General features: G+C 37.6%; 1 protein-coding gene and 1 long non-coding RNA gene across 3 annotated transcripts in view; one reads left to right on the top strand and one right to left on the bottom strand.

The window, feature by feature from the left end:
- NR6A1 (nuclear receptor subfamily 6 group A member 1) overlaps positions 1-16070 on the bottom strand; it is a 202397-nt gene that overhangs the window by 113448 nt on the left and 72879 nt on the right. The gene's annotated exons all lie outside the window — the stretch shown is intronic.
- LOC132522750 (uncharacterized) overlaps positions 3048-16070 on the top strand; it is a 29946-nt gene continuing 16923 nt past the window's right edge. The window contains exon 1 of the long non-coding RNA XR_009541316.1: positions 3048-3334. This is a non-coding gene — a long non-coding RNA (uncharacterized LOC132522750). The remainder of the gene's footprint in view (positions 3335-16070) is intronic.

Here is a 16070-nt window from a genome sequence, read left to right as displayed (position 1 = left end):
TAGGATCCCGTCCTACCTCTCCAACATTATCTCCTACCTGCATTCACTCCACTTTAGCCATGCTACTCTTTCTGCTCCTCAAACACACCAAACTCAATCCTATCTTAGGGCTCTTACATCTCGTTCTCAGTGCTCAGATCACACTTCTTTTAGCTCTTTATCCTCTAGGATTCTTCTTGTCATCGTTTGGCTCTCAGCTTGTATATTTTACTTCCTCAGAGAAGCATTCCTGGGTATTTCCTCATTTAAGGAGTCCCTCATCCAAATCCACCCCCAAGGCATTGTCCGTCATCACATTATCCTATTTTATTTTCCTCATAGCATGGTTTCCTGTTTTACGTTATATTACTTTGTAAACTTATTTTTCTGTCTCCTCACTAGCATGCAAGATCCATAAGAATCTGTTCTGGTTTATTCTTGACTCACCCTAGCACCTAGAACAGTATCATTCATATATGTATGAGGAACATCGATTCATTTGTTCTAGTGCATTCACTTAACTGCACTTTCAAAATAACCTAAGAGAATTTACATACACAGGAATATCTGTGAACTGAGTTCAACAAGGGGTTGTTCAGCTAAAGATCTATAATGTGCAAAGCTTTCCTCTGAGTATCCACTCATGAACCATCTCTATCACAGGGCTCTAGCTCCTGATGCCTAATGAAAGAATATCTGATTTGGAATCAATGCTTAGCCTTAATCTCCTGCTTCCAAACCCACTGATCATCACCTCACTATGGAGTTTGCATAATGGCTCTGGAGCCAAAAGAGACAAGGGTTCAAATCTCAGTTTTATCTTTTACATGCTATGAGGTCCTGAACAAGTTATCTATTAAATGAAGATAACAATACTTATCTCAGAGCTGTTTTGAAAGTTAAATAATGTAAATAAAACATCTGTCACAGTGTCTTGCCTATAATAAAAATCCAACAAACTTAGCTATTATTCTATTATTATTCATTAATTCACATTTTTTTCCAACTAATTTTTATTGATGTCTACTTCCTAAACAAGAGGCACAGGCACAATTCAAAAGGAATTTACTACAGTCCCTGCCCAGGAAGAGCTCACAGTGTAATAGGAAAAGATAAACCCATAAAAAATAAATAGAGAGAATTATGTTTTAAGTCTCATCCAAGAAGGCTGAAAAGAATCTGCCCTTCTCTAGCAAATCTGATATTAGGGCCTAGTTAATCTCTAAAGTAAAAAGGCATACCAAAACCCTTCTAACTGATAAAATGGAATAGCTTTTAAGATGGGTCAGACAGCTCTGTAAAGAAGCCCTCACAAGATTACAAGAAGAATGGTCAAGAATAATTGTCTTAATAGCCAAAAGGTGGGAGCAACTAAGTGTCCATCGACAGATGAAAGGATAAACAAAATGCGGTCTATACGTACAACGGAACGGAATATTATTCAACCTAAAAAGAAAGGAAATTTTGACACATGCTACAACATGAATGACCCTAGAGGACATTAAGCTAAGTGAAGTAACCCAGTCACAAAAAGACAAGTACTGTATGATTCTACTTTTATGAGGTATCTTGAACAGTCAAATTCATAGAGACAGAAAGAATGGTGGTTGCCAGGGGCTGGGGGAGGAAGGAATAAGAAGTTAATGTTAGGTACAGAGTTTCAGTTTGGGGAAATAAAAATATTCTGGAGATAGGTGGTGGGGATGATTATACAACAATGTGAATGTACCTAATGCTACAGACTACAGACGTTAAAATGGTAAATTTTACTGTACGTATATTTTACCACAACTTAAAGAAAAAAAGGAATGATTGTTCTGTAGTTTACAGAAAGAGAGGGTGTGCATCCCTTCTTTTCTGACTTTGATCATTGTTATATCCCATAGCATATCAACCCAGCTTCTCCAGGTTAAGACAAGAGAAAAATTCCTGGGCAGTCCCCATATATAGGATGCTGTGTAACATCTAAGAAATTACAAATACTTAAACATCCAAACCCAGAATTTACAGCAAAACAGACAGACGCTATACACTGACCATGGATTTATTTCCACAAGTGTAAGAGAGGCAGAAAATAAAACAGTATTTATATGTCTAAACACCAGTTTAGGATTATATAAGCTAATTCCTTTATTGCTTCAAATTTTTAAAAAATAGTGTTAATTTGCATTAAACAAAGCAACTTTCATATACTAAACAAAAATGTCACAACCGACAGTCCAAATAATGGCCTCATTTCCTAGTGGCCCAGAAAGACAGGAAATAATCCCAAGGACCCTAGTTCAGACAGACTAGAGAGAGTAGACTGTGCCTATCTTGCATAAAGCCTATGTCACAGTTCAGTGGGATCCTATACTTTGGTAGCTTCGTCCCAGCAGTCCCCTATGTGACTAAGGACTAGGATAAGAGTGACGGCTTCACAAAGGCGATAAGAGATAAAGTTTCTTCCTAGGACATTCAAAGACTCCAAAATCCAAAAGTTAACTTCTCTGCTGTCCATCCATCCAATTTTCATTAAGAGCAATCTGTATCATCTAGGAAGCTTCAAAGTCAAATGTTACCTTTATTTTTACCTTATCAAACCCATAAAATCACGGCCAGGGTGTGGTCTGGACATGGACCTTGGTTAAGGTCACAAAAATTCTCAAATCAAATAATTGGGTTAAGTTAGAGCAAAGTTCATCAACAATAAGATGACAGAATTCAGGAAAAGTCTGCTTCCTTCTTGCATTTCAGGAAGGCTAGCATTGTTCCTAATACTAGTACATAGGTGTAAGTAACCTCTGAGTGGGTAATGCCACCAAACAAAAGCAACACCTTCAAAGTCTCTCTCAGTGACTAGAGGCAGCCAGACACTCAAACTGCCAGTCCTGAATTACGGCCTCTGAATGGTGAGGGCTTCACATTTCACTGATCAGGGCACAGCCCAATCAGAAGACAAACCCCTGCACTGCCAGGGACCAGCAAATCCGCTTTCTTCCAGTGTGCACATGACTGAATGTGCTTCTGTCCATCATCTGGGTCATATATAGTTCAATGCGAGCTGAGCAGACAGGGCTGCAAGGAAATCTGGCGCGGTTCAGTACCTCATCTAGTCTGGGTTCCAGTATCTAATTTTTTTTTTACTGACAAACTCATTTCTCTACCGGGACAGGATGCTGTGCTGGCTGGGAGTTCCATTTCTACAGCAAGAATCCTATCTGGAAACAGAGAAGTTGTCCTCTAAGCCACAGCAGCTCGAACTTTTTTGATTGTTGTTGCTGCTTTCTCCCATCACCCCCACCCCCTTTTGACAAAGATCCAACTGTAAAAAGTCTTACGTAACAGTTCAGGACTACTTCGGTTCTTTTACTGGGTAAGCACTTTCAATTTTTTTTTTTTTTTAAACTAAAAACCATTTTAACATTGAATCTGTTGAGAGGCTTGACTAAAATCTTTTAAGTAATTTGTGTGGTGAAATACTGTCAGTGGATTTTTTAGTCTCATTTCTGCACGTGCTCCTTTGTTCTCAGAACAGAAGCTTTTTATACACACCCCATAACGCAGCTGGAGAGAGTTATGAAGTCAGTTATTATAAGGAACACAAAGGTTGCTTTGCATTCTTTGCCTTTAGATAATTAATTTTGTATTTGTTTTCTTAAAACGAAGTATTAAAGAAGAGAGAAAGTGAATAAACAAAAGAATAAACTGTTGGAGAATCTAGCAAAGTTTGACGTTTTTACCACCTTTTTTCTATCTGTAGTTTTGTGTAGCCAAACACTTGTGCTGCCTGGGGCGGTGGGGGTAGAGGCAAGCGTAGACAGAGAGGAACTAAGCCAGACATGGACAAAGGCATGAGCCAAAACCAGACAGTCCTGGCCGTTCCATAGGCCAGCAGTGGGTGAGACAGGTCAGCCAGCTGCAGGGGTGGGAGAGGGGGGAAAGGGGCATGGATGTGTGAGGTGCTCATGCGTGCGATCGTGACTAGATTCTGAAACTGCCAGCCATTTTCCCAGCTATGCTTTGTGCAATCTAAAGGAATGCATCTCCTCTGAAGCAGTCTTGCCAGAGCCCAGTGATAGCGAGGAGTGTGATAAATACCACAACATATGTAATCAGAAAATACTGGGATCTGGGGTGGGCAAGAGGGAATGCAGAGGGTGTGGAAATTTTTTAGTGATCTGGAATGTGTTGAGTGACAGGAAGTGCCCCAAGCTCTCCCCCCCTCAACTCTTCTCAGTCGCGCCTGCTTTTGTCTAACTCTTGTAATCTACACACTACTGCTTACAAAGCTGTCTGAGTTTAAGACAAAAAGAAACATAAAAGGCTCTCCCGTTGCACAGTACCTGCAATATGGAAGGAATGTAAAAAGCATGGCCCTTTTTAAGCCTGTGGACATTTTTTCAGGCATACAGGAGAAAGATAATATAACAATTTTCCAAGGATAATGAAATTATGAATTATAGTCAAGCTTCCAAATCTAATTTTTAAAATCCTGATTCTGCTCTACTTACAAATGCTTAAGTTGGTTCCTAATTTGAAGGAGGCTTGTTTGTTTGGTTAATACATCGCATTTGAAGTTGTTTCTATTTTCTCTTTATAAATTTGTGCTTTGGGAGGAAAAAATGCAAATAAGTAGAATGCTCTGAAAAAAAGGAGATTTTTCCCTTCAATGGTTGGAAAGTATTTTAAAGGGTTGGTTTCTTGGAAAAAGCAGCTCCCTCTCTCTCATTTTTGCATGTATGCTATAAAGATAACTTTATGCCATTATAAATGTAAGGTAGAAAACTTTTGACAGAAAAAAATAGTGTTCTAAGAGAAAAACAACTTAGCATTTTCCCAAACTTCCATATTATCAACAGAAACACTAAACTTAAGAGAAAAGTAGCCAAATAGTTCAACGGCTAACTCTACTTTTGGAAGATGAAATGGAAAATTAAGTGTGAATAAAATGATACTTGGGAATGTTTCTACCTCCTACTACAAAAGATGTTAGTGGTCAGCCCAGGAGTTAATCTTTCCTAGTGTGGCTCTGAGCCTTCATGCCGAGCAGACGTTATTCACATGACGATTCGAAAAGTCCATTCATATATCTCACTACCTGGATTTGAATAGAAACCAGACAGCAATTCTTTAGTTCCAGCCACCATTCGCCCCACTGGACAATAGCGATTTGTTAGCACAGAGTCACAGGCTGTGGGACACAAAGCTTGGAGCTGCAAAAAGATGGGGGATTCAGAGAACAGGAAATTACAGGCCCGATGCACTCCTGGCAGCTCTAAGAATACAAAAAAAAAAAAAAAAAAAAAAAGGCAACACAGCGATGCCATGTTTAAGAGCTACTTCTAGCGTTTTTAACCACCTCCAATGTCATAAAAGCTCTATTGTTGGAGTACATAAAGTCACGAGTTCCATGTGCTCTCTTTTCTCACTACAGCGAACTTCATTCAATGCCTTGGCATAGTCAGAAAAATCAAAAGCACCCAGAGTCGATTAGTTGTGAGCTCTGATAGAAAGGAGAGGAGCATTTTACAACTAAAATGACAGAGAAAAATATGCTACTTAGTAACACATAATAAAATTAATATATTTTACAAATTATTTCATAAGGCCAGACAATCAAAATGAAACCAAACCTATCAAGACTCCAGGGAAATGAATTTTTCTTCAAAATATCATATGAAATCTACTATTTAATTCCATCAAAAGTTTCTTCAGAAGACATATATCAATTTAAAAACTCATCTTACACAGAACATTTCTGAGTTCTGGGTTGTATTTTCCAAAACAAAGAACTAAAATCAAAGCCCTGAGGATTTATTTTGAAATATTAGAAAGGAAAACTATATTTTCTTTTGTTGGTTATCAAATTATTATAGCTCCCTGGCTAAATTTAGAAACTGTCTCTACTTCCCTCTCTTTAGATATAAAAAATGAAATTAATGGACATTCTAGGTGAGGGGAGAGGGATAATTCTCCAATCTCAATGAGCAGTGGAAAACAGTTCATGGGTTCCTGTCCAGGCCCTCAAGCCTCAACCTGAGCATCAAGGGGCCAGAATGGTGTCCATTTCAACAGGAGTAGCCCCTGCACAAGAAAGTTGTAAATGGTTTTGTTCTACTGTGATCCATTAGCAAACACAAGTCCAAAATGATATCATACCTGAAATACTCATCAAATGAGATCATGAATAATCAAAAAGTGCTTTAGAAATATGAACTGTTCTGTTCTATTTGGTCCTATGCCTTTAAGGATAAACACATGCCAAAGTTTATGTTGCTGGAAAACCAATCAGCAACTTTTAAACTACTAATTATTGGATTTCCTCAAATTCTATCATTACTCATCAAACACAAGAATCAATTACTACCTCAAACTGTGCTATAATCACATGTGGCTATTTTTATTTGAATTTAGTCAAAATTAAATAAAATTTAAAATTCAGTTCCACAGTTGCACTAGCTACATTTCAAGCACTAAACAGCCCCACGTAACTAGTGGCTATTATACTGGACAATGCAGAAACTGGACATTTCCAACTGCAGGAAGTTCTATTGGACAGTATTGATCTAGAGCATATTTATACCCAGAACACCTGTTTTCAACTGCACATCCAGCTAGACATGAAAGAAAGTGATCTCTAAGCAAAAAATACGACGACAAGACAAGGTAGCTAGCACTATGATACTTGAGAGATGTCTAAAAAAGCATTTTGAAAACAAAGGTTTCATTTTTTTCCTTGGTCTGTAATAAAGGTTATGAAGAATATTAAGACGGTAGCAGCAGACAGGTAGCAGTGGCCAGAGTAATTAAAATGTTCCAGAATGGCATTTAGTGTTATGACTACATGTCTTAACCTCCAAATCTACCATCAAATAATCAGACATGATAAACATGAATATGAGGTCCTTCAATTTGGATGCATTCTCAACCCATCCTATGCCTGCTAGATGCAAGAAACTGGGTCTTAGGGTCAAGTGCACATGGGTTGGAATCCTGGTTCTGCCACTTACTTACTATGTGATCCTGAATAAGTCACTTCCTCTCTTTGTCTCAGACTTCTCATGTATAAACCACGAATATTAATGCCTTCCTGACAGTCGTTTTAAGGTTCAAGGATCATATATATAAAAGATCTTGAACTGCTCCTGGCACATTGGAAAACACCCTGGAAATGTCGATTCTGTAAAAACACAGTTAAGGGCTTGAGGTTCAATTCATTGTCTGAGACTCTTCCCAAACACAGAGAATGGAAATAGAAGGGTTCCAGGCTGCTTTATAGTACAAGGCCATTCTCTGTTTAAATTTTAATTAAAACAAACATGAAGATGAAAGCTGTCAACACTGCACAAAGAATCTCACAAAGTCTTAGAAATATTAGATGAACTGATTGAATGAATACAGGAAAATTATCATTTGAAAAGTGACGTGGAATATCAGATTTTAATATCATGAGGTGTATTTAATACTGATACTAATTTAATGCTATTACATATATAAGAATCCTTTTCTTAAATTAAGAAATAATATTTCCTGGAGACTTTTTTGGAATAAGCTTTCTACTAATTCTTCTTGGTGATTAAAACAGAAACATGAAAATTCTAATATTGCCTATGACTAAGAAATTAAAATAGCCTCCTGCAGGTATGGGAAAGAAAATTCATGTCTTTTAAAATCAAAGCCATACACTTGAAACTAACACAACATTGTAAATCAACTATACTCCAATAAAAAAATTTTTAAATAAAATAAAACCAAAGCCATAGAAGGAATTCCTAGGCAAGATCTGTACTACATCTGTAGACTCATTTTAAAGTTGAAAGTAATCTAGCAGAAACTAGAAAAAGTAGGTGTTTCTTAATGATGATGCCAAATAACTGAAAAATGTTGAACGTGCCACAAAATCTTTTCAGAGTACGAAAGGCAAGAGATTTTCCAAAGCAAACAGCAGAACAACATTATAGAGGAGATAATGTGGTACAGTGTAAAATCTGAAAATGTAGGTTCATAATCCCAGAAACTGGCTGGATTAGATATGACATGAAATTTTAGCTCTGCCACTATCTAGCTAGGCGATTTTTAACAAAGTCACTTCCAAGTCTTTGTTACCAGTGGTGATCCAAAAAACATATCTATACTGGAGGCTAAATGACAGACAGCAATTTCGATTTGCAAGAGGGTATTCAAATATTTATCAAGCACAGTGCTAGACCCAGGTTGAATGATGAACAAAATAGATACAGAAGCTGCCCTCTTGGAGCTGATAAGCTATTAACTGAGATAACCATGGCTAGAGGCCATCTCATTTAAAAAATGGTAGGGATCTGAGTTCAGAAACTTTGAGAATGGACCCAATGATTTGGAGAAACTGCCGTGCCATCCTTCGAAGCTGAACTAACATAGTTCATAAGAATACGAAAGAAGGTACACCCTCAGCTCCGTTTGATTCAAGCAAAGAGAGATGGTAAACTACAAGACCTTAATGGATTTCAAGCCATTATGGAAACAAAATACTGGGTTGGCCAAAAAGTTCCTTCAGTTTTTAAATAAAAATAAAAGACACATTTTTCATTTTCACCAAGAACTTTATTGAACAACGTATTCACCGTTTTGTTCCACTACCTTCTGCCATTTTTCAGGCAACTTTGTAATTCCATCTTCCCAGAACTTTTTAATCTTTTTGAGCAAAGAACTGTTCCAGGTGCCTTTTACAGTCTTCCACGGAATTGAAATTTTTTCCATTAAGAGAATTTTGTGGTATTTCCCTGGTAGTGGTTAAGTCTCCGCACTCCCAATGCAGGGGCCCGAGTTCAATCCCTGGTCGGGGAACTAGATCCCACATGCATGCCACAACGAAGAGCTCACACGCCTCAACTAAGGAGCTGGCAAGCCACAACTAATGAGCCTGCCTGCCGCAACTAAGACCCGGCGCAACCAAATAAATAAATATTTTAAAAAACAACAAATTTAAAAATTTTAAAGAAAGAGAGAGAGAATTTTGTAAAGACCAAAGTAAATGGAAATCCGAAGGTGCAACGTCTGGTGAATATGGCGAATGAATCAGAACTTCCCGGCCAGCTGTAACAGTTTTTGCCTGGTCATCAAAGAAACATGCGGTCTTGCGTTATCCTGATGGAAGATTATGTGTTTTCTGTTGACTAATTCCAGATGCTCTTCGTCGGGTGCTGCTTTCAGTTGGTCTCATTGGGAGCAGTACTTGTTGGAATTCATCGTTTGGCTTTCCAGAAGGAGCTCATAATAGAGGACTCCCTTCCAATCTCACCATATACACAACATCACCTTCTTTGGATGAAGACCAGCCTTTGGTGTGGTTGGTGGTGGTTCATTTCGCTTGCCCCACAATCTCTTCTGTTCCACATTATTGTACACTATCCGCTTTTCATCACCCGTCACAACTGGTTTTAAAAACGGAATGTTTTTCTTATGTTTAAGTAGAGAAGTGCATGTGGAAATATGGTCAAAAAGGGTTTTTTTGCTTAACTTATGTGGAACCCAAACATCAAAGCGACTAACATAACCAAGCTGGTGCAAATGATCTTCAACGCTCGATTTGGATATTTTCAGTATGTCGGCTATCTCCCGCGTGGTGTAACGTTGATTGTTCTCAATTAATGTCTCAATTTGATCGCTATCAACTTCAATTGGTCTATCCGACCGTGGAGCATCGTCCAGCGAGAAATCTCCAGCATAAAACTGCACAAACCACTTCTAGCACATTTGATCAGTCACAGCACCTTCTCCACACACTGCACAAATCTTTTTTTGCATTTCAGCTGCATTTTTACCTTTCTTGCAATAATAAAGCATAATATGCTGAAAATGTTGCTTTTTTTTCCATCTTTAATATTAAAATGGTTACATAAAAATTCACCAATTTTGATAAGCTGTTTTTTTAAATGCACGCTGATATGACAGCTGTCACACTATAAGCTAACAAAATCGTTTCGAATGAGGTTAAAGACAACTAAGTGCTACTAGAACCATCTTACAGAAAAACCGAACAAAAATTTTGGCCAACCCAACACCTTCAAACAAACATAGGGTGGTTTCACAGTGACCATTACTCAGATCTGTGGCAAACCACTATCTCATACAAAAATTCAGTCTCCTTTTGACAGATGATGATTAAAAACAAGAAAATTTCTGGAGGGGAAAGAGTAAAGGGTGTCTGAACATAGAAAAACAATCCAGGAGCAGACCGTGATACACTGAAGCATTAGGTGTGATACATATTTCCTTCACCCCCTTCCTTAAGACTAAATTCCTAGCACTTACCATTTCCTTTAATGGCGCATGCTATGACATCATGACCACACAGCTAGCTAGTGCTCAACCCATGACTCAGCTAGCTCTTAGCAACCAAGAATATTTCAGACATGGATGATAAACATGAAAAGAAGGCAGGGCTAGGGCTAGAGTCAAAACCGAGCTTCTGTAACAATTTATCGTACAAACTAGTACCATGTCTATGAGGTATCTAAATATTAACCTCTCTTCCAATTGGCAGTTAGTCTTTGTTGTCATAGGACTATATAAGAAGTTGCTGTTAACAATAAAGTATCTCCATATACCACAAGGGCACAATGTTATTTCCACAGAATCTGAGGCTCCCAGTACCCAAATCCCAATCAAGAAATTCCCATTCTTGTTCCTTGACACTTACAGAACTTGGGTTACCACACAGATTTTTTTTTCCCCACCGGCAAGGACCCAATATCATGTGTATTTTGCTTTTCCTTTGTTCACTGAATAGCAAGGTCAACTGGAAAAGAGAGCTGGCAAATGTACTCAGAACAAATTATACAGTTAAATCAAAAACGAGGCTCCCGGGCTTCCCTGGTGGCGCAGTGGTTGAGAGTCCGCCTACCGATGCAGGGGACACAGGTTCGCGCCCCGGTCTGGGAAGATCCCACATGCCGCGGAGCACCTGGGCCCGTGAGCTGTGGCCGCTGAGCCTGTGCTCCGCAACGGGAGAGGCCACAACAGTGAGAGGACCACGTACTGCAAAAAAAAAAGAGGCTCCCAATCTGGTCATCTGTTACTATGACCTAGATTTTGTTAGAAGTATCTCCATTTGGCTTTCTAATAGCATTACATTTTATCAGGCTCACTTCTATGTATAATCCTATATTACTAGAACAGACAATCTCTTCTGCTTGGCCACTTAAAAGCTTCTAGGTATATAGTTCATTCTTTCAAAGGCTATCTGTTGAATGCTTAGTATATATGCCAAGCGTTGTTGTAGGCACTGAATATACAATGGCAAACCAGACAAAGGTCCTGTCCTTCAAGCATCATAGTCACAAAGACTGGAATCCAGTCTCAGCTTAAGCACTCACCGACTGCATGACCCAAGACAAATCTGCCTCTCTGAACCTTAGATACCTCCTCTAGGAGAAAAAAGGGAAAATAATACTACTTCAAAGAACTGCTGTGAAAAATATGTTTGTCAGCGTCTAGCATAGTGCCTGGAATACCACAAATGTTTGACAAACATAGCTGAAGTTTTACAAATAGCGGATATTACTATTATCCATTCTGCTTTTATATTCATGTATATGAGAATCACTCTAGTTTTTTAAAAAAAAATAACAGGTTTTAAAGGCTTATGTATATCTAAAATATTTATTTCAGACGTTAAGAGCTAAGCAGAGCAAGATCCATTAATGGATCAACTGCTACTTCTGATTACTGAAGTTTCTGGTTGTATATGCTAAACACAAGATAGCAAGAATACTGTGAGAAAAATACTTTGAAGTTGGGATGTTAATGGTGAAATGCATCACTGCACTCACACAGATTTCAAAAGGTAGAGCACTTTATCTCCAGCAGTATTACTGTTTCAGTTAATTTAATCAGAAATTGTATAGAAGAAACATAACTAAAATTTGGAGGGACTTCCCTGGTGGCGCAGTAGTTAAGAATCCGCCTGCCAAAGCAGGGGACATGGGTTTGATCTCTGGTCTGGGAAGATTCCACATGCCACGGAGCAACTAAGCCCGTGAGCCACAACTACTGAGCCTGTGTGCTTCAACTACTGAAGCCCGCGCCTGCCCTAGAGCCCCTGCTCCACAAAATGAGGAGCCACCCCAATGAGAAGCCCGCACACGGCAATGAAGAGTAGCCCCCACTCGCCACAACTAGAGAAAAAAAAAAAAAAGATTTGTATTCTCAAGTCTACCAAAGCCATCAAGCAGGGCAAAGAAAGTATGTCTTTCCCCTAAAGATCATTATGGAAGTCTCATAGAGAAAGAAAATTCCTGGTTGACTATAGTGATATACTTTATAAAATAACTTATTTTTTCATCTTATAAAAATAGTATGCTTACTGAAGATAGACTGAGAAGCACAAAAAATATGAAGACAAAAAGTTATTCATAATCTAAAAAAAAGTTATTCATCATCCCACTATCTAAAGATAACCACTGTCAATAAATTTCCCTCTAGTCTTGTTTTGTAGTTATCAGTGATTTTTAAAATACCAGGAGTTTTTGTCATTATATTCCTAACACCTGATCTATACAGAAATTTGGATAATAAAAAAAATGTAAAGAAAATTTGTCACCTATAACCCCACTTACAGAGAAAATTCTTATTAATATCTTGGTGTAGTTCATATACAATGGAATCAATTCTTTATATACAATTTGATATTCTAATTTGTTCCCTTAAAAGCATTTTTAAAAGTCTGTAAAAATGACATTTTTTTTAGATATCCAGGTGGTTTCTAGTTATTTTCTATTATAAGTAATACTTTAGTGAACGTATTTATACAGAAATCACTAACTACATTTCTGATAATTTTTTTAGTTTGACCAATTTACACTCCTACTAACAGGAACTGATAGCACCTGTCTCACCCTAAGCTCATAACACTGAGAATGTGCTGTACATAATTAGCTGGTACCCAAATATAATAAGGTTTCCATTTCTTCAATAATGAAAAAAGAAGAGTTCTAAAGGAAAACTCAAGGTGAAATAAGGACAAGAAAATAGAAGAAACTCCCTAGTAAGATAAATTATACACCCTTGAAAATGATAGGCAGTTGACAGAAATCTTGAAAACCTTCCAACAGGATACAGGGAAGCTGAACATTAGGCTCCCCAAATCTCAGAAGTAAAAACAAATCAAATCAAATCACTCTATCTTGTAGATGTGTTCATTCCTTGGAAATAATGACATGAATCAAGAATTAATCCCACCTTTGCGAGAAAAACAACATGGAAAACTGTGGTGATAAATTAAAATGCACAAAATCAGTATTTTCACACCTGAATTACTTTCAAATTTTAGGAGTGAGCAAAGAGTATTAACTATGGATATAAATTTTTGGTTTCCCAAACTTATAATAGAAATTACTATAAATTCTTTTTTTTTTTTCTTTTTTTGGCTGCGTTGGGTCTTCGTTGCTGCGCACGGGCTTTCTCTAGTTGTGGTGAGCGTGGGCTACTCTTCCTTGCGGTGCACGGGCTTCTCATTGCGGTGGCTTCTCTTGTTGCGGAGCACGGGCTCTAGGCTTCAGTAGCTGCGGCACATGGGCCCCAGAGTGTGTGGGCTTCAGTAGTTGTGGCACGCCGGCTTAGTTGCTCGGCGGCATGTGGGATCTTTCCAGACCAGGAATTGAACCCGTGTCCCCTTCAATGGCAGGCAGATTCTTAACCACTGCGCCACCAGGGAAGTCCTATAAATTCTTACCAAGACAAGAAAATAACCAATAATATCACTTATTCAACAAAGCTTTACTGAATGACAACTTTGTTTCAGGTACTTTTATGTATAAGAGATCCAAAGTCATTAAAAAGAGTTCTTTCCTCAAAAAGCTTGCCTTTAGTATGCTTCCCAATCTGGCCCTCTTACATCATGTAACATTTGCCCTGCCTAATTGCTGAAACATTAAATATTTCAGGCCTTAACTAGAAAAAGGAAAACCTTTGAGGACACACACTGTATTGAATAATCAACTTAAAAATCAAAATTTCTTAAGAAAGACAAAAAAAAGCCCAATGTCAGTAAAATCCAATTGAACAGATTCCACTTACATGGCCTCATACCAGCACAAAGTAATGTTTACCCAAGTACCTACAGTCAAGAGGAATTCAAACACTGACAGGAAGAAAAAAAACTTTTACTTCCCACAGAATAGCTAATAAAATTACTATCAGTTTTCATTTCTTTGTAATTTTCCCTGTAAATCCTGCTTAATTTCAGTCTGACAAGACGGATTTCTCCTTAAGAGAAAATGATGCCCCAGGTTTCCTGCAGATATTTGAGAATATGTATATCACACAGAAGAGAAATTGTCACAGTAACGGCATGGTCCAAAAATGAAAGCTGATCAGCTCAGTGTGAAAGGTCAGATTTCTGGTAAAGCTTCCCATCTGCTAAGACTTTGATACTTATATATACCTAATATGTTTCAAAAATACGCCCTCCCCAAATAATAGCAAATAACATTTATCAAGGGTCTACTACATGTCAGAACCTGTGCAATGTTTTTCTAAACATGTCATTTAATAAACACAACCATCTAAAGAATCCAGTACTGTTATTAGCACCTATTTTACTGATGAAGATATTGAAGCTTGGAAAGCTTGTCCACTGTCAAAACTGCTAAGAAACAGCACAGTCCAGACGACTGGTTCCTAGGCGAACTGCTCAGTTCACTATAGCAGTTTGATTTTCTATGGTTTGGTGGGGCTTTTTCCTTCTTTAAAATTTTTCCTTTCAAAGACTAGATAAATTTTTTTCTGCTTCTAACTTTGAAAAGAACTAGTTTCCAGGATCACAAGAATATGGGACAGTACGATGTAATTTTACATATGATGAAAATAGATTTCTGAATGTCAGCAAGTATGCAGTCTAAACTATGCATGGAACTTTTAAAAATAGCTAGATATCATTTATTTATTAGGCTTCAAGTCTCCAGAAAAAGTAGAAATAACTATATAATCTCTCTTAAAAATTTACTTAAGTATAAACAATATAGTCTAATTTGGAGAAATACATTCAGTGTTTGCTAAAATAGACTAGTGTCCATTGCACCAATGCTCTATGCTTATATTGTAATGTTATTTAAAAGGATATATAATATCTTAAAAGAACAGCATCTCTGGATTATTATATGTGAATGTGAAAGCCTGTTGTAAATAGTAAAGCAAAATTATCATTAACATTATTTTAAGGCACTTGTTCTGCTTTAATAGTTCCTAGAAATTCATGGTTACCTTTTGATAACAGATAACTAGAATTCACCAGAAAAGATCCTTAATTTTGGGCAGGCAGTAAAATGTAGAGAAAAAGCAGAGACAGTATGAAAACATGGGTTTAATCAAAGAATTTCTAACTAAAATTCTCTGAGCCTCAGTTGCCTCAGCTGTAAAATGGGAAAATACTAAGTCCCTCATACAGCTGAATGAGAGTCATAAATGACAAAGTGCCTCACTAAAAGTCATGATTCATTCATGATTCACTGTCAACAAATACAGATTGGGAACATGAAACAGTATGATCAAGAAAAAAATTAAGATGTGTATCTAGCTTGGGAGCAAACGGTGTACCTAGTTTGGGAGCAATAAGGAAACGGATGTGATTTAGGAACTAGTGTATTAGGGCCCCATAGTGAAAGCCTTTGTCAGCTGAAAGCATTTAGATTTTATTTAACGGCAGTCAGGGCATCAAGTTTTAAAGTCAAATTTGCATTTAGCCACTGGGTAGAAGGTAAATTAGAGGTGGGCAAGACTGGAGGCAAGGAGAATACTGAGGCTACTGCAATCATTCAGATGAAAAAAATGATGGTTTTGACCACAATAGTGGCAGTAAAGACCAAAGGCTGTCACATGCTCCAACACAGATGAACCTTGAGGGCATTATGCTAAGTGAAATAAGAAGCCCGTCAAAAAAAGATAAGTATTGTATACTGCCACTTATATGGGCTATCTAAAGTAGTCAAATTCACAGAAACAAGTAGAATGGTGGTTACCAGGGGTTGAAAGAAGGGAAAATGGGGAGTTGTTTAATGGATACTGGGTTTCAAGTTTCCAAGATGAAAAAGTTCTAGAGATCTGTTGATGAACAATATGAACATACTTAA

The sequence above is a fragment of the Lagenorhynchus albirostris genome, chromosome 7 (genome assembly GCF_949774975.1).
Source record: "Lagenorhynchus albirostris chromosome 7, mLagAlb1.1, whole genome shotgun sequence".
Lineage (NCBI taxonomy): Eukaryota > Metazoa > Chordata > Mammalia > Artiodactyla > Delphinidae > Lagenorhynchus > Lagenorhynchus albirostris.
This window is presented reverse-complemented; position numbering and strand designations above follow the sequence as displayed.